The sequence below is a fragment of the Drosophila serrata genome, unplaced genomic scaffold, assembly GCF_035046125.1.
Source record: "Drosophila serrata isolate PLE 108 unplaced genomic scaffold, ASM3504612v1 contig_275, whole genome shotgun sequence".
Lineage (NCBI taxonomy): Eukaryota > Metazoa > Arthropoda > Insecta > Diptera > Drosophilidae > Drosophila > Drosophila serrata.
The window spans coordinates 4,265,810-4,273,812 of record NW_028257173.1 but is presented as its reverse complement, the minus strand read 5'-3'; the positions used below and the strand labels follow the sequence as shown (position 1 = coordinate 4,273,812).

General features: G+C 39.2%; 1 protein-coding gene across 1 annotated transcript in view; it reads left to right on the top strand.

Annotated features, from left to right (window-relative positions):
- Positions 1-8,003, top strand: part of Ent1 (Equilibrative nucleoside transporter 1) — a 57,013-nt gene that overhangs the window by 38,384 nt on the left and 10,626 nt on the right. The gene's annotated exons all lie outside the window — the stretch shown is intronic.

Genomic DNA, 8,003 nt, shown 5'->3' with positions numbered 1-8,003 from the left:
CGCTCGTCGATCGTCGCATTAGTTGTATTTTTTTTAATTGATTAATTAGAGGACGGCTTCTGGTCCCGAATCGATGAGGAACCTTCTGTTCCGTTTCGGGCCTATCGTTAGAATTATAATTGGTCTGCGGCCAAGGGAGGCATGCCATGTGAGATAGGATATACCATACTACACTGGGGGATAAAGAAATATAACTGAATTAAGAAGTATTTCATCAAGTTGAAGATGTATATTGTGTGGTTATGTAATGAATATTTAATAAACACTTAAAATGTCATAATTTTTTTAAGTAGTTAATTTTTATTGTATTTAAATTTTAGGATATTAATTGATTAGCATTTTTGTAAATTTCAGTTATAGTTTAATATATGGTTTAAGTATAAGACAAACTTTGATTCTATGCCAGATCATATTAAGCTCTCATTTTAAAGACTTTAAATGGACTATGTTGTTTATTGCTTAAGCCACAAAACCAACTAACTACATTTCGGTAACTATAGTTAAATAATTAACTATATAACCTGTAAAATCATTCCCAAATATTTTCTTCATACTTAAGGTTTAATTAGAGCTATCATCTTACCCCCTGCTGTACAGCAGGTTCTTGCAGTGTGTGTGTGTTTATCCTAATGCTAATATCCTGTGTGCTATTGTGTTGTTGCCTGTCGGCAATTTGTTTGTTCTTCGGCTGCCCAAATTGATTTTATTGACTTGTAAATGATGTAGGATGCCCGCTGCAGTTCCTCATGGCTCGTTTCTTCCTCCAGCTCCTCGTTCCCCCCTCCACATTCCTAGTTTTATTTTTACTGGCTTCCGTATACGGACCACACCCCATTTTGGGCTGGAGTCGAGGCTCGTTAATCTAGGATTGTTTGGCTTGGCAGCCGGTTCCTTTTGGCCTCCTCCTCTGCGTGGCTGAGAGGAGTCTCTCGCATGCCCATCGATGGCCAGTTTGCATATTTAATTTATTGATTTCACGCGGTCTCCTCCGTCCTGGCCCTTTGTGGCGCCGGTTTTCTGCATTAAGCCGGGTTCAAATATAATTACTTTTTGTAATTAGTTGCAGGCCCAACCAAGGGAGAAAGAGAGATGGCCCAGGGCCAACCGCAAAAGTTGCCAACGCATAAAGGCGCATAAAGATTGATAACGAGCTAATGAATGTAAATTTCACATAAGGAGGCCCGTCGGCCTGTCAGTCCGTCAGTCATGGACCTCCTTGGAAGCCGCGAGGGGTGGAGCTACCTCGTTTATGAGTTGCAAAACTTTCCTTGAGAACAGCAACTTAAATTTAATATCGCGCTAAGCTCGGCTTCCGTTTCACACAGAATCCAGCTTGGTGGTCGCTTACGTCTTTGGAGTACAGTGGTTGCTGGATATAATGGTATTAGATATATAGTCAGAAGCTTGCAAAACAGTGAAGGAATCATTTCCGACCCTATAAATCATATATATTCTTGATCAGCATCGTTAGCCAAATCGATCTGGGCATGTCCGGTTGAAAAACAAATTTTCGAAATTTTTTCGATTTCGATTTTTGCTAAAAAAAAAGGGGTAACATCATTAAAATTGTCAAAAATTGTCATTCTCTAACATTTTAAATTGAGTATGCAGATTTATTAATCTATAAAAAACTAACATAGGAACGTTTTCCGAATTGAAATTAATGCATTTTTGGCTTAAATATGAGATTTTTCAAATTTGAGTTATTGACAAAATTGTTTATAAAATATAGACAAATACCGACTAAAAGTGTGGTATTGTACGTTTAGTCAGAAGCTTGCAAAACAGTGAAGGAATCATTTCCAACCCCAGAAGTCATATATATTCTTGATCAACATCAACAGCTGAATTGATCTAACCATGTCCGGTTGAAAAAAATTTTTTGAAATTTTTTCGATTTTTGCTAAAAAAGATAAGGGGTTACATCATTAAAATTGTAAAAAATTATAATTTTTTAACATTTTAAATTGAGTATGCAGATTTATTAATCTATAAAAAACTAACATAGGAATGTTTTCCGAATTGAATTTAATGCTTTTTTGGCTTGGTTATAATCGATTTTCATTGCAAGGGTATTTAAATTGTGGGGTTCCAAAATTATTAAAAATTATTAAATTCTTTTTTGTGGAATTCTAATTTCAGTCAGAAGCTTAAAACGCAATGAAGGAGTAGTTTCCGATCCTATAAATTACATATATTATTGATCAGCATTAACAGCCGAGTTAAACTAGCTATGTCCGACAAAAATCTAATTTTTTGCAAATTTTTAAATTTTTAAAAGGGGTTACATCGTAAAAATTTGCAAAAATTGGCAAACGAAATTGAATTTTTTTAAATCTTAAATTCAGTATGCAGTTTTATTAGTAGGAAAGGTTTTCGAATTGAAATTAATGAATTTTTGTTTTAGTTATGATCAATTTTCATGATGCAAATACACACATCGGAGGTACTTCAGTTTCCCAAAGTTAAATTCCTTTCTTGTCTATACTATATTTCCAAAAGTGTTTCGTCTATGTATGTATCCAACAAACTTCGTATATTTATATCATAACATATACCTTGAATATATATAAACAAGAACAACTACCTTAAATCTTAAACATATACATAATATAGGGTATTATATTTGAATTATAACGTTTCCCCCAAAAGATCTGAGAAGATCCTAAGACCCAACAGTTTCTGGGTTATCCCTACTCTATCCCCACTGTACCCACTTAACCGCCTCAAAGGAGGTGCGAGGCAATGCAATTATGCTGGGGCTACTTGCCAACATATATTGGTAATTAAATAGATGGAGATGGGGGCTACCTCTGAGGCGGCAGGGAGGGATCTTCCCGCGCCGGAGAGTGAGGCGGGTGACGTTGACAAATGAGTTCATCATCAACAGCACGAGCGGTAGCTGCTCCTTTGGGAGGGGAAAAGAAGGGAAGCGGGATTGGGAGCTCATAACTGGGGAATTGGATGCCGCCGGACAGATGGACGGACGGAGGGAGATTTTTAAAATTGTGTAGAGTGAAAAGCGATTTATTTTTCGCCATTTGGTGGCTTGGTGCGGTCGTTTAATAAACAATTTAATAGCGCGCATAAATTTTTCGAGCCATCATACTTATAATAAACCCATTTGTCTTCGGAACGGAACGGCCCAGCAGCAGCACTCATATATAGGTATATATCTATATATATATAGGTAGAGCTCTGTCTGAGGGTTATTAAATTATGCGGCTCAAGCGTAAAAATAAACCGTAGCAAATGAGAATGTAGGACGCACACCTTTAGACTCCATAATCCCGTAACGAGCCCTAATCGTGGAAGAGAGTCCAAGTCTTCCCGTCTTCTCCGCTCTCGAAGACTTTCTCCCCACGAGTCGGCTTCAATTAATCAGAGAGATTCGAATAAATCAAGTGCCATAAAAGTGACACAGCGTGAGATGCACCGAGAGATGAATATTTAATTAGGAACAAATTAAAAATGCAAATAAAGTGGAACTACCATGGCGAGCGACTCCTTTTATTATTAATCGATAGACTCTCGTAATTAGTTGGCCATAACAAAGGCGACCCATGGAGCTCCGATCGAGGGTATTATTCTCCTCGCGGGGCTTCTCTTCTTTTCGTGGGTCTTTCCTATTAGCTAATTGGAGATCGAAGCTGGACCTGGAGGCCTGTAGACCTAGGGCTTTGATTGCCATCTGTTGCAGACGCGTGCTCACGGGATCTCCTACCGTTCTTCTTATCTGATTTGCAGAGAACACTTCTGGCTTGTAACGAAAGAATTGAATCTCGATTTTCCACGATTCTTATCTGTTCACAGGTACACCTACTTCGGTAACAGAGACAGCTTACAATTCATTCTGGGGACATCTTTTGAAATCGAACCGACTTCTTGGGCGGAGAGGAAGGAGATCTCCTCTCCGATTACTGCTCAACAGCCTCGAAACACATCGAATCGGTGGCCAAACGAGGTCATCTTTTAGTCACTTATTTATTTATTTCTAGCGTAAAACGACAGACAAATTGATTTTAATTGAATATGATTGACGTCCGTTTTTTTTTTTTCGGGGGCGATATCGCCATAAGCGATAATCTCAACTGGTTTCAGTGGTTTTATTTTGGACGGACACTCATCGAGCTCGAGCCTCGACCTAATCACACTTGTGTTGTTATCAACACGAACACAAGAATTCATATGATTTTTAATTAAACAAATGATAGTTGGGGATTTTATTTACAAAGAGTTAATATAGGTAATATAGATAATATAGGTAATTGTGTAGGTTCTTGATATAAGAGCCAAGAAAATGTAAGATCCTAAAGACAGTAAGTATTACATTACTTTTATGCTAAATTCCCTTTTAAAATATTTGTATTCAAGTGCAAATATTAATGGTAAACCCTACCCATAGTGGTCTGTTACTAAAACATAATCTTTCTCTAATTTATAAACACTTGCTATGTTGCTATAAAGCTTTTCAATAACCAGATAAGATAACCATTGTCCATTTAGAGGTCATTTGAACATTCTACATTCTATTGGAACATTTCTCCTCGTGTTTATGGGTTTCGCAAGATCTTTGAGTTTAGCGATAATTTCATTAGCTGGAACCATTTGTCAGCGGTTAGCGGGAAGACATAGCTCTGGACCCCATTTTCCTAAGAAGCCACTGAGGAAACAACTTAATTAAGGTTCGATCGGGTTCGATAGAAAGGCAAAAGAGAGATCGCTGGTTGAGATGGGACTGAGGCTGGGACTGGGGGCCAATGTTTTGGGTTGGGCAGCAGGCATCAAGCAATTTGTATTCAGGTATCACACAGCAACAAGTCATTTCACACTTTGATCACGCTGCAGCTGCAATCCTGTCCAGGCCTCGCCTGTCCTGTGCCAGAGCCTTGGCCGGGCCTTAAAAGGATCTGTGACTCGGCTGCGGACTCTGTGGCTCTGGAATGCGCGCTGGCTCTTGCATATATTAGCCGAATGGTCACCAGAAGCCACCAGCCGTAGTCTGCACCCGCAGTCGGTTTGCAGAGGCACCTTCGCAGTAATTAACTTGTTTCAATAATTACGCATGCGCATTTGCACATGTTGCATGCCCCCGGTAGCAGCTCCTGCCCCTGCCCCGCCCACTTGTTACAGCCTGCAACAAGATTTTTGCATTGCGTGTGCTACGCACTGTCTGTGCAGCCGGAACTACACTTGGGTTAGGGTATAATGGCCAGGAGATGTGGGTTGGCAGTTACAAATCTTAATGGGAATGTAAGAAATGAAGTCTTGAGAGGATCTAGAGAAAAATGCGACACAATAAGTGTCCAGGATTCCATTAGATTTCAGCAAATCCTTAGTTTGATATATCATCTAAAACTCTATAAAGATTATTATTGATTTCCCCATAGCTTAAGGTGCTCTAGTATATCTCAGGAATACGTTCTTGGCAGGAGTAAATAGCTTGAACAAGGATGTATTATTTTATCTTAAATCTGCATCTTTAAATTATTCATTTAAATATTTTTTAAGTGTGAGATTAGCAAAATTATAGCAGAGGAATGATAGAAAACTTGTGAATAATGTCAAACTATATAATACTAAAGTAAAATTTTCCTTTATATTAATAAATATATACTGAAGGCACTATGTTTCAATGGAACTCCTCGTAAACCTCTAATATTCAACCTTTAATTCAAATTTAAGAGTATTTTTCTGTGGATACACCCCCATTGATTTTTTATTTCTCGAACACATTCGATTGGAATGTTTGTTTTTGGTTGCAAATTTATGCAGCAGCCGCCGCTTATTATGAATTCGTGGCCCCTGTTTCAGTCCCGTGCTCAGGGATCTCCCCTTCTCCTTGGCTTCCTCTTGGTTTGCTCCCAATTCCAGCCTGTGTCCAGAATCCAATTGCAATTCCTCTCCAGCGGCTGCCACATCGTTGTCCGTTCGTTGTCCGTTCGAGGTGGCAGTGGCACTTAATTATTGATAGCATTACAAACGCGGTTCACTGGGTCACGACGTGTACATGTCAAAGGGGTTTCTTGAGAAGAGGCAGCAGTCCCTTGAGATCTTAATTCGGTTGGGGAGCTAAAAGCCAGGGCAAGTTATGGTATATCTCATGGGGATACATAAGGATACCTATGTGGATTTATGCAATTAAAACTATATTCAGCGAAGAGAGTGAAGTTCTTCTTTTCGTTACCAATCATACATCTATCGAAGGTACCCTTGATATCGAAATAAGGATAATAACGATCCTCAATTCATCAGATACAACTAACTTGAGCTGAATGATAGATATCCCCTTTTTATCACAACTTCAACCATTGGTGACCTCACTATTTCTATATGTTTGGGGGTATACTCCGCAAAGATTCCATTACTTTACGCACTTTTCCAATTAATTTCATTTCCGTTTCGTAGTCACGGCTCCGGAACATGTGTTTCAATCTTCAAAAGGTAGCGAAAACATAGAATCAATAATTAAGAAATGTCAAACATAAAACGAGAGGCCCGCGTCAGGTGATAAGAGGAGTGTATGAGGACCCAGAGGGTGCTCTGTCAAACCTGCGACTTATTTTCGGTGCTCGCGTGACAAATCATAATTGATTGTTCGCTTAATTGAATTGGGGTCCGATAAGGAGGAGAAGTTCTGTTTTGGGCAGGTGACCGAGCTCTCCAAAAGATCAACCAGAGAACCCGTGACGGGAGACAAGTGACGAGTGAGTCACGGCCACCCATCAAAACCCGCACGTGAGTCATGATACATCCCAAAAACACGGGATAGACAAGACTAATAAATTGTTAATGGCTTTATCACAGCTCAGGGCGTACGATGTAGCCCCCAAAATGGTTCGTAAAACCAACGAGAACCGAAACGCGGCGATAAGCGGCGTTTGCCCTCATCTTGGGGCACCTCCGACTCCTCCTGGCTCCCCTTGCTCCTCTGGAGCATTAGTCACCCAGGGGGAATATTTATAGTATCCTGGATGGTTGACCGGCTCCTTCATAAGGACCTCTGGCTGTCAGCCGCAGAATCAACTCATCAACATTGACAGGCGTTTCGCCATCTCCATGTGGGTATCTGCGCGATCTCCGATCTCGCATCTTTATGGCCATTGGCCTTTGCAATTGACGCGTGATTGGCATTCGATCTTGGTTCGCCCCTGCCTCTGCCCCTGCATCCTGTATCTGCATCTGCACTCGGCGTTCTGGGCCCAAAGATAGGCATAAAGTGACGAACAAGTTCCGCCGAAGATGGGCCAAAACGATCGAGAGATCGATCGCTGGCCGGATCGTTTTAAGGTGTCACCTACTTGGTATGGAGAGTGTGCGACCAGTTGACAGTCAGTTAGCAATGCATATTCAATTAGTGCCTACTAAAGGGGGGGAGTTCCTAATGGTTGGTAGATTCTACAAAGAGTCGATATTTATGAACCTTATTTGGACAGTTATATTCCCTAGGATATCAAAACAGCCTGAGTATTAAATGAAAGTTAGTTATTTTAATAGCTATGGCTTGATAACTTAGATTAGCGAAGTTGAAAGCTATGTAAAAAGTATATTTATATAATTAGATCAATTATTTTTAAAGACATAAACTTAAAAATGTAATGGATTAATGTTGGTTTGTACTTTTAAAGTGCATACTATAGTCCTAAGTATCAAAGAGTATCGGATGTTTGTTACTATAGGATTTACACCCTTGCAAATATTCTAATTTTAGTCAGAAGCTTAAAATGCTGTCAAGGGGTCATTTCCGACCCTATAAATCATATATATTATAGGTCAGCATTAAGAGCCGAGTCAAACTAGCTATGTCCGGCAAAATTGTTTCAAAATTTATCAAATTTCAAACATTTTATAAGGGGTACATCGTTAAATTTTTCAAAAATTGCCAAAACATGTACTTAAAAAAAAAAAATGAAATTAAGTATGTAGATTTATAGACAACAAAAACTAACATAGGAACGCTTTAAGAATTAAAATTAATGCATTTTTGGATGAGTTATTACATT